Source organism: Schistocerca serialis, chromosome 2 (assembly GCF_023864345.2).
Source record: "Schistocerca serialis cubense isolate TAMUIC-IGC-003099 chromosome 2, iqSchSeri2.2, whole genome shotgun sequence".
NCBI classification, from domain to species: Eukaryota; Metazoa; Arthropoda; class Insecta; order Orthoptera; family Acrididae; genus Schistocerca; species Schistocerca serialis.
The window spans coordinates 898,639,337-898,657,968 of NC_064639.1; positions in this window are offsets into that span (position 1 = coordinate 898,639,337).

Here is an 18,632-nt window from a genome sequence, read left to right on the forward strand (position 1 = left end):
CTTAAAGTAGTAAAGGGGTTTTGCTATTTGGGGAGCAAAATAACTGACGATGGTCGAAGTAGAGAGGATATAAAATGTAGACTGGCAATGGCAAGGAAAGCGTTTCTGAAGAAGAAAAATTTGTTAACATCGTTTATACATTTAAATGTCAGGAAGTCGTTTCTGGAAGTATTTGTATGGAGTGTAGCCATGTATGGAAGTGAAACGTGGACGATAAATAGCTTAGACAAGAAGAGAATAGAAGCTTTCGAAATGTGGTGCTACAGAAGAATGCTGAAGATAAGGTGGGTAGATCACATAACTAATGAGGAGGTATTGAATAGAATTGTGGAGAAGAGGAACTTGTGGCACAACTTGACTAGAAGAAGGGATCGGTTGGTAGGACATGTTCTGAGACATCGAGGTATCACCAATTTAGTATTGGAGGGCAACGTGGAGGGTAAAAATCGAAGAGGGAGACCAAGAGATGAATGCACTAAGCAGATTCAGAAGGATGTAGGCTGCAGTAGGTACTGGGAGATGAAGAAGCTTGCACAATGTAGAGTAGCATGGAGAGCTGCATCAAACCAGTCTCAGGACTGAAGACCACAACAACACGAAGGAATGCTCATGATTGTAGTGCAAAAGGCTTGTACGAATGCATTATGATTTTTATAGATGTGAATAAAGGAAAAGTAACAATGAGCGGGAAGACAAAGCAAACGAGCGCGCGGCATTCGACTGTGTCGAGCTTAAAACACAGATTTAAATAAAAGTGGCTACATGAGAAGGAAGGCATAACGTAAATACAGAAGAACACTATAAATCTCACGACAGCAACGGTGCTTGACAACTAAATTTCGAGATAACTTTTCTCAGCTGTTGCAAGGGTAAAGTTCTATCACGACTGCCGGCCGAAGTGGCCGTGGGGTTCTAGGCGCTGCAGTCTGGAACCACGAGGCCGCTACGATCGCAGGATCGAATCCTACCTCTGGCATTGATGTGTGTGATGTCCTTAGGCTAGTTAGGTTTAACTAGTTCTAAGTTGTAGGGGACTAATGAACTGAGAAGTTGAGTCCCATAGTGCTCAGAGCCATTTGAACCATTTTTCTATCACGACTGCTGCAAGAAACATATCTTCATAACAAGCGGACTGCGCACGCTAAATAGCTCCTGCAACGCAGAAGAAGATGTAAATAGCGTCTCCTTCGGTTGTAAAAAAAATATCAGCAGAATTATATAAATTGACTCATTAACTAAACCGCCAGCTACCGAGTTAAGTTCACTGTGGGAAAGCTGATTTCTGGCGACGAAAAAATTTATAGAGTAATACAGTAACATGTAATGCTTTTCAGCATCGTTGGAATTGCTGTGTGTGTGTGTGTGTGTGTGTTTTAGAAGTATTAATAAACACAGTTGTAAAAAAATGTAAGTGGCGGTATCGATTCGCCTTTCAAAGAAAAAAAACTTAACCAGCAGAAAATAAAATCATCGTTGCTTATTAACTACGGGGCACCTGAGGATTAATTATGTCATAGGGTAGGAATGTGAAAAGAGATTCGACTTCCGCAACCTGAAACGTGGAGTTAGCAGATACCTACCAGTAGTTACGGTAGAGAACTTCGCGACAGACGTATACGATTGGATTATTTTATTTAAAATGGCTTCGGGAAATGTTCCCTATAAGTAAAAAACCCAGAAACATGAGATGATTTTGACAAACAGGCAACTTTTGAAGTTTAGTATCTGGACAATTTGCGCGTACGAAGTCTGCTCATTTAAGCTTCCTGATGAAAACTGAAGGACTGAGTGGACAAGGAAACAGCAGCATTGCCACACTGATGAAAATGGATGCCGATTTAATATTAATCCACATAAGAATCTCTTTGTTCTGTATTAACTGACTGGCAAATAACTCGGAATTCAACCAGGTTATCTAAAATTTATTCTCGCGTAAGTCTTTCCAGGTGATTCCCCTCGAACATTCCGAATGTCAACTGCTCTTACCTACTGCCACCATTACTCGGCGTGTGATGGCTCATAACCTTTGTTCTTCTCTGTGTAAGGTAAGACGTCGAACACAAGGATATCTCCATAATACAATACGGAATGAGTACATACTTTTCCACATGCCAAAATATATCAAGTTGTTAACCATAACTGTTGCTCATATCGAAATAATATTTTCGGCAAATAATGTTACGAAATGGGTTGTAAAGTTTGGCAGTATATTCATAAGTATTTCGTAGTAATTTTCTCTACAGATCCCCCCCCCCCCCCTCCCCCAATAAGCAATTGAGTGACATTAAACATAAAGAAAACTAATGCCATGAATTTTAGTCTGAAGAGGGAAAATTACAATACTAAATTAAACGTAGATGGCACCTCTATAGACTGAGTAACAAGGGCAAAATTTCTAGGAATGAATATTGATTCTCATTCGAAGTGGTGTGAACACACAAAGATACTTGCAAGCATAATGTCATCAGCATGTTATGCCCTTAGAATCCTGTCATCAGTATGTAACATGCAGTGTGTTTTAGTTACATACTATTCATATGTACACTCAGTTCTTAGCTATGGCATTCTTTTTTGGAAACAAATGCACAAAATACGAACACAATTTTCAAACTCCAGAAAAGAGCCATAATAATCATAACCAAAAATGATAGTCGAGCTCATTGTAAAGATCTTTTCGAAACACTGGAGATTTTAACTGCTCCGTGTGAATACATTTACCAGTCAGTTGTACACATCAAAAATAACAATGGTAATTACTGCACAAACAGTTCTGTCCATGACCACGGAACAAGAGTTACGCCAAACTTACATTTGCCAAGAAAAAATAACCATAAAACTCGAAACAGCATTTTCTACAAAGAAATCTAAAACTGTACAATAAATTACCAAAAGAGATAAAAGAAACTGCAAAAATACACTTACTTAGAAAGGCAGCTAAATAGTACCTGTTATGCAATACATTTTATACAACGAAGGATTACTTAGATAAAACTGAGTAGGGGTTGAAACGTCCCCTTAGAAAAATTAATGAATTACTGTGCTGGTAAACTCCTTACGTTATTTGATTTTCAAACAGCTGAGCAAAACTGAACGTACTCAGACATTTCTCTCTTTACTTATTATGATCATCACCAAACTGACACACAATATTTTTAGCGCAACGCAATCTGACTTTCAATAATCCCTACAAAAGAATGGCCCTAACTAACAATAACCTATACCTTTCATGAATCACTTACCTCACAATAATCTTCGTTACTGTAACTACCGCAATACAGCGAGCGCCAATACTGCCAGCTAAATAAAAGATTCTAACTACTGAAGGCACTATTTACTTATAGGCATAGTTAGCAAATAAAAGATTTTGATAGAGAACAAACAATGTATTTACCTTAATAGTGTTCAAAAGTCATAGCAGATATATGTAAGTTCATGACATCCAGTCTTACAAATTTACTCTCTCCGCTCTCAAAACTCCGCCATCTCACTCGCCACATCCACTACTGCTGGCGGCTCACCTCCAACTGCGCAACGCTACGCGCTGTTCACATCCAACTGCCCAACACTACAATAGCGAATATTCCAACAATGCCAACCAGCCACAGCCTGTACACAGCACAGACAGTGATTTTCATACCGAGCGCTACGTGACGTTACCAACATAAAAACCTAAATAGCCTACTTACAGGATTCGGTAAAAAAATGTTATACAAATAAATAATAATAATGTTTATAAAACATCCAACATTCCACATAACACCTGCAACACTACGTTTTTTTCCTTCTTTTTCCTTTTCTAGGAAAACTTAGCCCCAAACTATGCACTGCACAATACTAAGACCTCTTCCTCTTTCTGAGCTAAGCATCTCTCATTATAGAGGGATGCTGACTCAGTTTTTCAGGATAGCAAATGGGAAGTTGCGGTACACAAAAAGCCCAGAGATCACCTGTGTGTGTGTGTGTGTGTTTGTGTGTGTAGTGAGTGAAGTGTTATGAAACAATGTGTGTATAGTGTGTGCAGTGACTGATGGTGAGATATGAGTGGACAGTGTGGCATTACATTATTTAATAAGTTATTTGTAAAAAAAGTATTTTATGCCAGAAGTAAATCTAATGATTCTCTCTAACTAGAAGTCTGTAAATATACGAGTATGTGTATACGAATTAGTTTGTTTTAAGTTGGTCTAAACTTGTAAATACTTTGACACGTCATATACCCTTGTAAAAAGAGATCTATGGATGAATAAAGCTACTACTACTATTACTAGAAATGGAACAATGTGCATATTCGATGGCATTAGCTATTTTTGTTAAGGAATATGGCGCTCGTTATAATTTTTAGCGAAACTTCTTGTAACAGAGTACGAATATATTTCAGGTGTTCCGCAGGGGAGTGTCGTGGGACCGTTGCTGTTCACAATATACATAAATGGCCTTGTGGATGACATCGGAAGTTCACTGAGGATTTTTGCGGATGATGCTGTTATATATCGAGAGGTTGTAACAATTGAAAATTGTATTGAAATGCAGGAGGATCTGCAGCGAATTGACGCAAGGTGCACGGAATGGCAATTGAATCTCAATGTAGACAAGTGTAATGTGCTGCGAATACATAGAAAGATAGATCCCTTATCATTTAGCTACAAAATAGCAGGTCAGCAACTGGAAGCAGTTAATTACATAAATTATCTGGGAGTACGCATTAGGAGTGATTTAAAATGGAATGATCATATTTGTACAGAAATCAGATGGCATTTATAAGAGTCGAGGGCCATGAAAGGGAAGCAGTGGTTTGGAAAGGAGTGAGACAGGGTTGTAGCCTCTACCCGATGTTATTCAATCTGTATATTGAGCAAGCAGTAAAGGAAACAAAAGAAAAATTCGGAGTAGGTATTAAAATTCATGGAGAAGAAGTAAAAACTTTGAGGTTCGCCGATGACATTGTAATTCTGTCAGAGACAGCAAAGGACTTGGAAGAGCAGTTGAACGGAATGGACAGTGTCTTGAAAGGAGGATATAAGATGAACATCAACAAAAGCAAAACGAGGATAATCGAATGTAGTCCAATTAAATCGGGTGATGCTGAGGGAATTATATTAGGAAATGAGACACTTAAAGTAGTAAAGGAGTTTTGCTATTTAGGGAGTAAAATAACTGATGATGGTCGAAGTAGAGAGGATATAAAATGTAGACTGGCAATGGCAAGGAAATCGTTTCTGAAGAAGAGAAATTTGTTAACATCGAGTATAGATTTAAGTATCAGGAAGTCGTTTCTGAAAGTATTTGTATGGAGTGTAGCCATGTATGGGAGTGAAACATGGACGATAACTAGTTTGGACAAGAAGAGAATAGAAGCTTTCGAAATGTGGTGCAACAGAAGAATGCTGAAGATAAGGTGGGTAGATCACGTAACTAATAAGGACGTATTGAACAGGATTGGGGAGAAGAGAAGTTTGTGGCACAACTTGACTAGAAGAAGGGATCGGTTGGTAGGACATGTTTTGAGGCATCAAGTGATCACAAATTTAGCATTGGAGGGCAGCATGGAGGGTAAAAATCGTAGAGGGAGACCAAGAGATGAATACACTAAGCAGATTCAGAAGGATGTATGTTGCAGTAGGTACTGGGAGATGAAGAAGCTTGCACAGGATAGAGTAGCATGGAGAGCTGCATCAAACCAGTCTCAGGACTGAAGACCACAACAACAACAACAACATGATCATATAAAGTTGATCGTTGGTAAAGCAGATGCCAGACTGAGATTCATTGGAAGAATCCTAAGGAAATGCAATCCGAAAACAAAGGAAGTAGGTTACAGCACCCTTGTTCGCCCACTGCTTGAATACTGCTCAGCAGTGTGGGATCCGTACCAGATAGGGTTGATAGAAGAGATAGAGAAGATCCAACGGAGAGCAGCGCGCTTCGTTACAGGATCATTTAGTAATCGCGAAAGCGTTACGGAGATGATAGATAAACTCCAGTGGAAGACTCTGCAGGAGAGACGCTCAGTAGCTCGGTACGGGCTTTTGTTGAAGTTTCGAGAACATACCTTCACCGAAGAGTCAAGCAGTATATTGCTCCTTCCTACGTATATCTCGCGAAGAGACCATGAGGATAAAATCAGAGAGATTAGAGGCCCACACAGAAGCATACCGACAATCCTTCTTTCCACGAACAATATGAGACTGGAATAGAAGGGAGAACCGATATAGGTACTCAAGGTACCCTCCGCCACACACCGTCAGGTGGCTTGCGGAGTATTGATGTAGATGTAAGTAGATGTAGAATATGTACTGAATACGAGGAACAAACAAATAAACTTACGCACTGGCCATAGTTAAACTGTCCTTTATAATAAAACTGGTTATGATGAGATAAAATGCACTAATCATATGAAATGACCGAATCCCAAGTTAGAGACTCAAAACCCAGAAATCCACCACGAAACTTTATAAATGTCAGCATAAATAAACACTTTATGTAATTACTATGATTGTTATGGACTTCTTAAAAAGACAGATAATGATGAAGAATTATTTGTACTTTGTTTTTGTAATGTATGTACCAAAGATGATTTTTCATGAATAGATCGATATACAATTGTATTTTCTTTGCTTCAAGATATTTTAGATAAACCTTTGTTTTTGTTTGAGTACAAGTATGGAGTATGAGTTATGTATGTGTTGAGTTAGCATGGAGGTGAACTGAAGTAACTACAAATATATCTATTCGACAACAGAAACTCAACCAACGTCCATATCATTTAAGGAAATGAATTCGAGCATCCCCTAGACCAGTATATAAAATTGCATTTCAGAATCTAGCATGGGCATAGATTACGGCCCACAGCTTTCGACAACAACGAAGAGCGCTAACAGATGAGTACTATGAAAACTGCTTATATCAATTCTACCATTGCTACCTCTCCCCGCAGTGTGTCACTATCTTAGTGTGCCAAGTGGTGTAAAACTGAGACCAGCCGCCAAAATTTAAACTTACTTCAGAATTACTGAATTGACTTTCGGTCATAACAAGACGGTGACGGTTAGACAATCCAATTAGCACCAAACACAAACTTCAGCGTTATGCAACGGCTGTTGAACGTGTTGAAGCGGATTTTCCGTTCCCTAATCGCGCGTGTTGTGCGAGTTCACACACCCGGACAATCTGAACCATATTTCATCCGGAGAAATCAAAAACTGATGATACAGACGTCGCAGTGCCACCTCATTCAGAAAGCACCGGCAGTACTGAACATGGGCAAGTTGGCTTAAGAGCCTCAAAGGTGCAGCTCTTATCTGATAACACATGAAATATATTCATAGTTGCGAATATGGTCAACCATCACCCGTATGCTGAAATAGCGACAGTGAAAATTTATGCCGGTCCAGGACTCGAAACCGGATTTCCCGCTTATCATGGTCGGTCACCTTACCGTATATTTTTTTTAATCTCATTTTGTTCGTTTTTGGTGGTTATATTTGCTCGGGGCGGATGTCCCATGACGCTTGTCCAAGTTCATCGTTGATTTGTTGACTCAGTATTTTTTTTTTTTATTACAGGCGGCAGTTATCCCTCTGACCTAACACGCTGAGCTACCGTGCCGGCGACCATTAGGCTACCCGAACACGACTCACTGCTAGACCTAAACTTTCATGTGTCGTCAACCATGTGACTACAACCTGTACTCGTACATACATCCCCGGGCGGCATTTGCCCGGTGTCAGCGGATAAATACGATATTGCAGTACCTGTGTTCTCCAGAAGTACTGTGCAATGTACCTTCGGACTTTTCCTTAGGAAATTTGCGGCGTACTTCTGGACAACACAGGTGCTGCAATATCGTGTTGTTTTGTAATATTCCGACAAAGCCACCTTCTAGTTCTCACCAACATAGACGATAAATCAGTCTAATCTAAAAGCCGTAAATTCAACTAAATAAATACCTAAGTATTACAATTAAGAACAACTTAAATTGGAAGGAACACATAGAAAATGTTGTAGGGAAGGCTAACCAAAGACTGCGTTTTATTGGCAGGACAGTTAGAAAATGTAACAGATCTACTAAGGAGACAGCCTACACTACGCTTGTCCGTCCTTTTTTAGAATACTGCTGTGCGGGGTGGGATCCTTCCAGATAGGACTGACGGAGTACATCGAAAAAGTTCAAAGAAAGGCAGCACGTTTTGTATTATCGCGAAATATGGGAGAGACTGTCACAGAATTGATACAGGATTTGGGGTGGACATAATTAAAAGAAAGGCGTTGTTAGTTCCGCCGGAATCTTCTCACGAAATTCCAATCACTAACTTTCTCCTCAGAATGCGAAAATATTTTGTTGACACCGACCTACATAAGGATAAACGTTCACCACGATAAAATAAGGGAAATCAGAGCTCGTACGGAAAGATGTAGTTGTTCTTTCTTTCCGCGCGCTGTACGAGATTGGAATAATAGAGCATTGTGAAGGTGGTTCGAGGAACCCTCTGCCAGGCACTTAAATGTGATTTGCAGAATATCCATGTAGATGTAGATGTAGATGTAGATAACGGCCTTGCGACTTCGTCTGACTTTCCTGCAAACTGTCTTCCATTTGAGAATCGTATACCGGACTCCGGATTACTTCCGCAGCGTCCTCTTTAAAGTTCTCTTTGCCATTTACAGTACATTGTCATGAAATGCTGAAAGTGCTTTTCATACTAGTTCTACGTTATACGGCCAGGCCACTGGCGATTTGTTACTGGGATAGGTCAAGCCGTATAAAATACTGTATTAACCGCTTTAATGCACCTGTTTAAAACAACGCTCATTTAATTTTGGTACTTACGTTCTACTTAGGCCACACACTGGTTTTTAAATCGAAAAATAGAGCTTTCCAACGATAAACAGTTCATAAATGTACCTCCAAGAAGTGGAGATGGTTTGTTGGCCCTGCCGAAGAGTCATGCTTGAATATGTAAAATGACGTTTTGTTGCCACTTCCATCTCAGCATTAAGAGTTCTGACAGTTGTTGAAAGTGATTACTTGTTGTTCTGAGTTCGTAAGACTGTTTTGCTTCGCGTTAATTCCGAAAAAGAAACGCCTCGTACATATGTAAATAGAGCAAATTATTTTAATTATTATTTTACACATACGAGTATTTTCCTTAAGATTCTTCTTGTGTCCTCCTTCCTTTTCTCTTCCCAAAATCTCTTCAGTCTTTGACTGTGTTCCTCTTTCCTTTGTATTGTACATATTTTCCCCATTTTATTCATCTATTTTAATTCAGATCTCGTGTTCATAGCTATGTTTTCGAATTTTTTGTCTTGTTTATCATTTCTCTGTTGATTCCTGCGTGGTTTAGGTCTTCGTTTACTTCTAGAAGCCAACTGGTTTTTTTGATTCAGCTGATTACTACATCAAAAATTCTCCTTGTGAGCCTTGTCTCCATAGAATGTTAGCGTTTTCTGAGCATGTAGGTAAGTCAGTGTGTTCGTATAATTCTTTGGTTGCTCTTTGTTTGTGGAGAGTTAAATCTGAAATCGCAAAAACGGGAATTTAATCCTCGTGCAAAGAAGTGCTTCGAACTTTATTTATGGTGTATGGTAGGCGACGGTGGCAGGAATTGGGCCATCCCCCAAATATGCTGTTCCTAATGAACTTACTAGTTTCCCGAGAGATTCGTTAACAGGATCACGTCACACGTCCTTTGCTGGAATCATGGGGAAAAAAATGAAACGATCGTGTGGCACTGTTGGGCAGGAGGCTTCTTCCAGGGCAGTTCGGCCGCCGAGTTGCAAGTCTTATTTCAGGTGAGGCCATGTGGGGCGACTTATGTGTCGGCGACAATGAGATGATGATGACGACAACACAATACCCAGTCCAGGAGCGAAGAAAATCTCCAACTCGGCCGGGAATCGAACCAAGACCCGCTGCATGGTAGTCAAACACGTCACCATTAAGCTATCTAGGCGGACAGGAGTCATGGAACCACTTCGTAAACAAGAAAAGCTGTGTAAATCCTAATTTACTCCCTGCTATACGGCTTGTCTATCATAGTGAAGAACTGATCATACTAGTGCCTCCTAAGAATGCCACAGTTTGTGAAGGCGAATACAGTGATAAACACGCAGAATACATCGAATTAGGTACACTGGTTGATCCAGCATTACAGGATCGCTGTGGATCAAATGAGACAGGAACACTTCTTGTCTCGAAAGGTCTCAGCGGTCTTGTTCGTGATTTAAATTTGTCGACGCAGCAGGGTGGAGCTTTTAGCTTCTCGATTAAAAGGATGGAAGTTGCTTCTGCGCGGTACGTTTATCCAGACCGCCAGGGATTTTTTTCCTGACTGTTTCTCCAACGGCAGCTACATGCATTTTTGTAATGGTATCGAGTCAGCTGCAGACTCTTGGTCATGACTGCAATGTAAGTGAGTGTCATTTGCTCATAGACTAAGGCAATGTTAGTCTTAAGGCAATACTTCTCCACGTGGGGACCAATTTTCTTTGGTCTCGTTGCTATGGAAATGTCGTGTGACGAGGGCCTCCCGTCGGGTAGACCGTTCGCCTGGTGCAGGTCTTTCGATTTGACGCCACTTCGGCGACCTGCGCGTCGATGGGGATGAAATGATGATGGTTAGGACAACACAACACCCAGTCCCTGAGCGGAGAAAACCTCCGACCCAGCCGGGAATCGAACCCGGGCCCTTAGGATTGACAGTCTGTCACGCTGACCACTCAGCTACCGGGGCGGACGGTCTCGTTGCTGATGAATATATTACTAACACTTGTCCAGTACGAGAAGTGGCGTACATGTGGAGGTCTCATAGTAATTTCATTTTTTTCTAGCAATCAGCTCGGGTCCACAAAGCACTTCCGCTTCCTGTGTGAACAGGACACCAGAGACACAAAAAACTGATATTATGGGAAAAATAGCCTTTGCAGAATGAATCATGTGGATAGAATAATATGTTGAATACTCCTCCAGTTGACCCCAAAAATGTGTATACACCTCCACTGCACATTATATTTGGTCAAAAATTTTGTGAAAGCGTGGACAAAACGATACGTGGATTTCTGTACTTGCGACAGAAGTTTCCAATGTTGATAGAAGCAAAAATGAAGGAACGTATACTTGGAGGTCTGCGAATTGAGGAATTAATGTCTGATGAATATTCCCGTGATTTGTTAAGTGGTGTTGAAAGAATGGCATGGCCGTCTTTCACAAGTGTCTGCACGAACGTTTTAGGCAGCCATACAGCTCAGAACTACGGTATTGTGAAATAGCTTCTGTGATCATACCACTCTGTGGGATGAAGCATGTCACTTCTACTGCATTCCTTGTGTGATCATTTGGGTTTCCTCTCGGATAACCTAGACGCTGGTAGTGACGAACACATGTTCCACCAGGAGATTCCTCAAATGGAAAAGCGTTATTAATGTTGTATGCACTACTGGTGTAAGGTTGCCTGGGAGTGGATGAACGAGGTAAATAAGGACTGAACATCATTCTTATCAAGATTTTTATTAACACTCCCCAGGAAAAGTAGCTTTACCAATCAGGTCAACAGGAACTTGAAATATTATAACAAAGTAATGTCATTAGATAAAACAATTTAAGGACAATTACTAATAAACGATCAACAACGTTATCAAATATTTCAGTGAGATCAAATTACAAAAATTTATGGTGTTAATTCAAATACTCGCTTTTAACTCTCTAAACGTAATTCATGGGAACATGAAGTATGAATGTTTAAATTTACAACAAATGTTATTCTCTTTCCAAAAATATACAAATTTTGTGTGCCACTGGTTACTATTGTTGAAATATTTACAGCAAATTTTAATAAGAGAAGCAAGTTAATATTTCACCAATTGAAAATACATAATAACCTCTTCAAAACAGGCAGGCACAAACATCTTCAGAATGTGTTTCACTAAAATAGAACAAATAAACCAGTTTTACCTAAATAGGAGTTCATTATAAGGAAAGAAAAACAATTAAAGCTGCTTCATACGAAACCACCACAAGTCGGGCAATCCGGTCTGGACGAAAGGACACTAAAGTACTTAGGACAGGCCCGATACCCTGCCCACCACACTCCTTGTCTAAGCAGCCAGGGGGAACACGCCCCAAGGCACAAACGTGCAATAATAGTTTGATGAACAGAAAAAAAATTAGGAAATTTATGTTAAGTTCCTATGGGTCGAAACTGCTGAGGTCATCGGTACCTAGGCTCACACACTACTTAAGCTAATTTAAACTAACTTACGGTAAGGACAACACACACACCCATGCCCGACGGGGTAGGGGGGGGGGGGGCAGCCACGTGAGCAGTCTGATGAACAGAGAAGTAACTTTTAAGTAAAATAAGCAAAAATTTAAGTCATCAGATTACACGCAGGCAGCATAGACAAAACAGTTCTGAAAAATCACTAAAAGACAATAACGTAACTGGCAGAGGCAACAACCCCCACTTTCACCTGACAGTGAAGAAATTCAGCGTCCAACCAAGATTAAGTTTCAAATCAAGCCACGATACGGAAACGGTAAATACTTAAATGTCACGCCGAACGGGAAACATAGGTGGAAGGAAGACGCGGGGTAGCCGCACGTTCTGGGGCGTCCTGTCACGGTTCGCGCGACTCCTACCGTCGGAGGTTCGAGTCCTCAAAAAAATGGGTTCAAATGGCTCTGAGCACTATGGGACTTAACATCTGAGGTCATCAGTCCCCTACCTTAGAACTACTTAAACCTAACTAACCTAAAGACACCACACACATCCATGCCCGAGGCAGGATTCGAACCTGCGACCGTAGCGGTGGCGCGGTTCCAGACTGTAGCGCCTAGAACCGCTCGGCCACTCTGGCCGGCTTCGAGGCCTCTCTCGGGCATGGGTGTGTGTGCTGTCCTTAGCGTAAGTTAGATTAAGTAGTGTATAAGCCTAGGGACCGATGACCTCAGCAGTTTGGTCCTATAGGGACTTACCACAAATGTCCAAATGACTGATGAACCTCACCTATGTAAACACAAATTTAGCTTGGAAGTATAACCGACTAAAATATAAACACCAAAACTTGCTCCCGTATGACGCATAAGCTTGAGGGCTCCAAATAACTAAAGAAAGCGACTTGGTAATTTAGTGCACAACACATCAGGCAAAAAATATTTTGGACGTCATAGATAACAAGACATTGAACATAAAATAAATTTACAGAACCCCAATAATTTAAAACACACAATCAAATCACAGCTCTATGACAATTACCAGATGGAAGCTATTATATTTTGAGACAACCGCTTCTCAAATCGCCTGGCCATAACAGGGACAAGGAACAACAACAACAGGAAGTTGAACCAAGTCCGCTATAGAAGCAGCAGGGCATAGACACGCGAAGGAAGCAAATCAGACTTTACGAGTTCTTGGAACCAGAGCAACGGACTGAAAGTAACTCACAGCATACAAGTCTCTGTGCGAAGACAACAGCGGAAAAACTTGGAGCTGCCAGGGGACGAGTGGATAACGATGACCCGCCGCTGTCCTCCAGACCTGGTCGGCCTAAGAAATAATGTGTCCACTCCCATTTCCAGTGCGTGTCCCTCGTGTCCGGAAGATGTTCAGCCAGAAAAACGTGGAGGTCACACGTGCAATAGAACAAACGGCTGGCCCGCTGCCTCGCTGACCTGCGCAGTCCATGCTGCTTCACTGACTGCCTCTCACAGAAGTGGACTCAACGGCATTCGCGTCAAACGTGCCACGTCCCCTTCACGCAAAAGATTGTGTTGCAGGATACGTGGCGTGACCCATCGATTGTCGATTGTACAATGGTTCAGCCCCGCACCCTTTCAAAACAGGAACCCCGGGAGGGGCGGATGTGTCACGAAACTTCATTAGTACTGCTTCTCTTAATTTGATAAAGGTGGCCCTGCAACTCATTCCCAATCTCTTTGTTGCAGAAGCGACATCTTATATGGACCCACAAAGTGGGGTGACAATTTGCTGGACGTCTAACTCGCCGAGTCTCTATCTCCAAAATTTCTCGTGAAGACTATATCCTCGACCTAACTCTTCCCTGGACGTCGACACACTTACTTCCCTTTAGTAGGTGCTCTGAATATTTGCACTGGCTTTATGCCAATTATCCTTGATTAACTCTGGACCAATATCATTGGACAACAAATCGTGTATGGACGAAATATTTCATAAAAGGGAATTGAGGGAATAGGCAAATATGAGAGAAGCAGCGGTTGCTCTGTGTGCCTGGTGCCTGGCAGTATTAAAGACTTGATTCATCCATGGTAAAGAAAGATCCCATTTAGTCTCAGGCTCCGAATGGAAAACAATTGGAGGACTTAAGCTTATGAATAACCCGCTTCATGAAGGAAGGTTAGGGGGGTGTGGGGTAATAAGGTGACGTAGTGACGGGTTTAATCCCTGATCGGAGAAAGAAGTTCCGAAACTCACTCGAAGAGAAACAAGGGGCATTATCGCTGACAGTGACCCTCAGAGGACCGAACCAAGAGAAAATCTTACTCAAATGGGTAATACTTTGTCCGGCAGTAATATCAACACTAGCGTGCAACCAGCTGAACCGAGCAAAACCATCGACCGCCACAAATGTTTACCGCTACCCACCTTGGGTCTGGAGAACAATAAGAAGACTCTCCATGGCGACCTCTGGCTGAGTGAACTGAAGTAACCCCCTGCGACCATTGGAAGTAGGCTTAGCCATCTTGCATTCCTGACTAACCATTTTTTAACATCGCAATACAGGGTGGGCCAGGTTAGGGACTCATGGATCTTGTGAATGGTTTTATATACTTCCCCGATGACCCCCTCTCCCCCCACAACAGAATTACGATAATATTTGAAAACGGCAGGAACAAACGCGGTAACCAGACAAAACTTAAGCTCTTCATCCCGACGCACGTGGCGGCGGAGAATGTCCTTCCCATGTTGTGCCCGGAAACTGGCTAACTGGCTGACCTGCTCTCAGCTGCTCCCAAACAGAGCCCAACTTGGCTCTTGTTGTTGCCAAGGCTAGCAAACAATATGGGAACTTCGGTAACACTGAATTAAAAAGACCTTCTACCAGCTCGGCATCATGGGGAGAAGAATTCACCTTCTGTTCGAACATTCTGCTAGAGATATCTGCTACACCGTTATCGCACGCTCTAATGTGGCATCCATTGAAGAAGGTGAAAATTCGAGCAGCCCACCTCGCAATACGCCCAGTTTAACGCAGGTGAGCCAGAACCCAAATAAGGGCTGGATGTCCTCCAGAGTGAATTTCTGGTGGTAAAAGTAGTATTTAAATTTCTCTAGCGCGAACGGGACAGCCAGCGCTTCCATGTCATAGGTAGAGTATTTCTTATCAGCTGTCCATGCACCTAGAGGGGTATGCTAGCGGCCTCCGGTCGCCTCCTTGCTCTTGAGGCAACACGGCGGCTACCGATGAGTTAGAGGTGTCGTTTTGGACTGCAAAAGGTTGGCTGAAGTCAGGAATGGCCAGAACAGGGCAATTACTCAAAGCGATCTTAAGTGCGTCAAACGCCGTCTGCTGGCTGTCGGCCCAGAAAAATGGCTCACCCTTCTTTCGCAACATGTTTAACAGGGCGGCTAGCTCTGCAAACTTCGGAACGAATTTTCAGAAGAAGTTAGTCAATCCAATCAAACGGGCTACCCCTTTCTTAGTCTTAGCAGGGCGGAAACTGTAAATAGCTTGGGTCCTAGACTGATCAGTCCTGACCCTGACTGCCGAGACTAGATGCCCAAGAAAAGGTGGCTCACGACGTGCTAAGGTAACTTTAGATGGTTTGACAGTTAGCCTCACTTGCCTCAGACGCACCAAAACGTGTCGCAAGTGTTCCAAATGCTCGGAGGAGGTTGCACAGTAAATAACATCTTCTAAGTAGCTATAGACACATTAGAACTTCAGATCTCCGAACACGGAATCGAGTAACCTAGAAAGAACTGCCGTCCCGGCAGAAAGGCCGAAAGGCACCCAGTTGAATTCATATAAGATCCAGTAAGCGCCAAAGGTAGTGGACGCCTTTGATTCTTCGGCAAGGGGAATCTGGTAATACGCCTGGTTAAAATCGAAAAAAGGAAAAATAGTGGGCTCTGGAAAACAAAGAAAAACACCCGTCTAGATCAGGGAGAGGGATAGACTGGAAGATGACTTTATGATTAAGACAAGCTATTTTATATTTCGGGCAACCGCACCTGCTGAAAGGCAAGATGTTAGAAAGAACTCCGCTTACAGCTGGTAAAATTATGATGAAGGACACGATAGCCCACACTGCGTTTGAAAAAACACATATTTTTCAAATATCTGTAATTATGATTTAAATACTAACAGTTACATGTATACAAACAGTAAAGAACATTATTTATCTTTAACAGACGAAAAATAAAAGCCCACTGAAGATGCTGCAACTGAAGTGAAACATGGTTGGGTTAAAAAACAAAATTGTGTTTTGCTAAAGGCGAATCCTTTCCAAAAACATACGTATTGTTAAAGCAAACACGGAATAAAAGAGCTTCAACCCCAAGATGATTATATATATGGTCGTAGCTCCTCTCCGTTATATATTCTTGATGCCAAATATTTGTCGTCCATTCGGCTCTCGCGAGGATTGCCGTATGTTTTCGTGGAATCTGTTGCTTTGACATCTGCGCGGACGATACCTCCGTCTTTGACGTGTTGACATATTTACGGTATTTTGACGGACAACCTTCAGGTAGTTCATTGTTCATATGTTTTTGACGGGCACTGACGAAGAGGGAGTGCTTTGAAGGAACAAAATACTGCGTTTCTGCCAGTTGACACTGATGTGAGAATCGTACGTCAAAATGTCATACAGACAGGACAGACTGATTCTGATCATGGAAGCAATAAATATTCCACGAAACGCTGCATTTCAGATCCTGTCGGGAATAATTCACTGGCGACCAATATCGATTGTGGCTGGGGCCGGCACAAACACTGCATTTACTCCATAATCTAAAATGAAAGTATGAAACGAATAAAAGTTGCAGGCCGGCCATTGTGGCCGTGCGGTTCTAAGCGCTACAGTCTGGAACCACGCGACCGCTACGTCCGCAGGTTCGAATCCTGCCTCGGGCATGGATGTGTGTGATGTCCTTAGGTTAGTTAGTTTTAAGTAGTTCTAAGTTCTAGGGGACTGATGACCTCAGATGTTAAGTCCCATAGTGCTCAGAGCCATTTTTTTATAAGTTACAAGGCAGTTAAGTAATTAATTAATGAAGGAATATTCTGCCTATTAGGAGGACTTCAATTAAAAAACACTTCAATATAATGGTTATCATTAATTATGCCAAAAGTCACTATTACGTTGTACATCAGGTTGCTGTAACAGTAAGTTTTTAGCACGTTTAGGATGATGTTTAATAACTGTCAGAGGTATGCTACATAAAAATAATACATTCACGCGTCTTAAACTAAGATGTGACCTTACAGCATAATCATCATTTTCATCAACAGCAGGCTTGGCCATAAAGTACCAGTTAAGGTCTTTCCTAGATTTCTGCGCGCATTTTGTTCCGTAGATGTACGTGTACGTCCTCTATGTTTTCTCTTGTCTCCTAAACTCCTTGCCGTCTTGGTCTTTTACTATGCCTTCGAATCCAGCAAAATGCCTTTTTGGCCCACCATCAATTCCCTTGGCTATCTACACTGTACATTTCCATTTTTTCACCACTTTCATAACGCAATAATACAAAAGTCAAACATTTTAATTACCATTAGGTCATTGCATCGGCTTGTCCTCTTCTGTTGAAGTCCATCAGCGAACTCTCTTAGTCCTCTCAGCATTTATTCACCTGACTACACGTCCCGACCACCTACAGTCTCCGTAACTGTCACAATTACATCTTCGATTCCAATCTGTTACTTGATGCATTTATTTTCTTTTTAAATCTTTTCAAGTAATTTCCAACAAGCGTCTCTACAGTTTTCGCTGAGTATCAACCAGTTTTCGAATGATTTTCACGTTAAAAATTGTTGTTTCACTAGCACCATTCAAGACTGCTAATGCACACCCGAAAGTTACCATTCCAGACATATCAGAAATTTCGTCTTGAAAACTCTCTTCTGTATACTAAAGCAACCGATGCCATGTAATGCTTCTGTTGGTTTCTTTTCCTGCACATCCAATTATTTTTTGTCGACAGTCCTAAACACGAAAACTCTATAACTGGTGCTATTTCACAAGCTGCGACATGGTCGCGAAGAAAACAGTGACCCGAATATAGACAAAGTTTTCTATACTTCAGAGCTATGGTCACAGACTTTTGTCATCAGACTACCGGTTTCAGTCTATAATGACCATCTTCAGATCTGTTTTATAAAATCGTGTCGTAATATACTCGAACCATAGTGGCATCGTCAAATGTTAAACACAAAATCAGCACCAGCATCGTCGAATATGTTAAATAATTAATAAACAGCGTATGAAAAAGTCATCTTGTCAGCAGCACTACTGTTTCCTAAGGGACCAAACTGCTGACTTCAGTTGTACCTAGACTTTCACTACTTAAACTAACTTATGCTAAGAACAACACACACACCCTTTCCCGAGGGAGGACTCGAACCTCCGGCGGGAGGTTCAAATGGTTCAAATG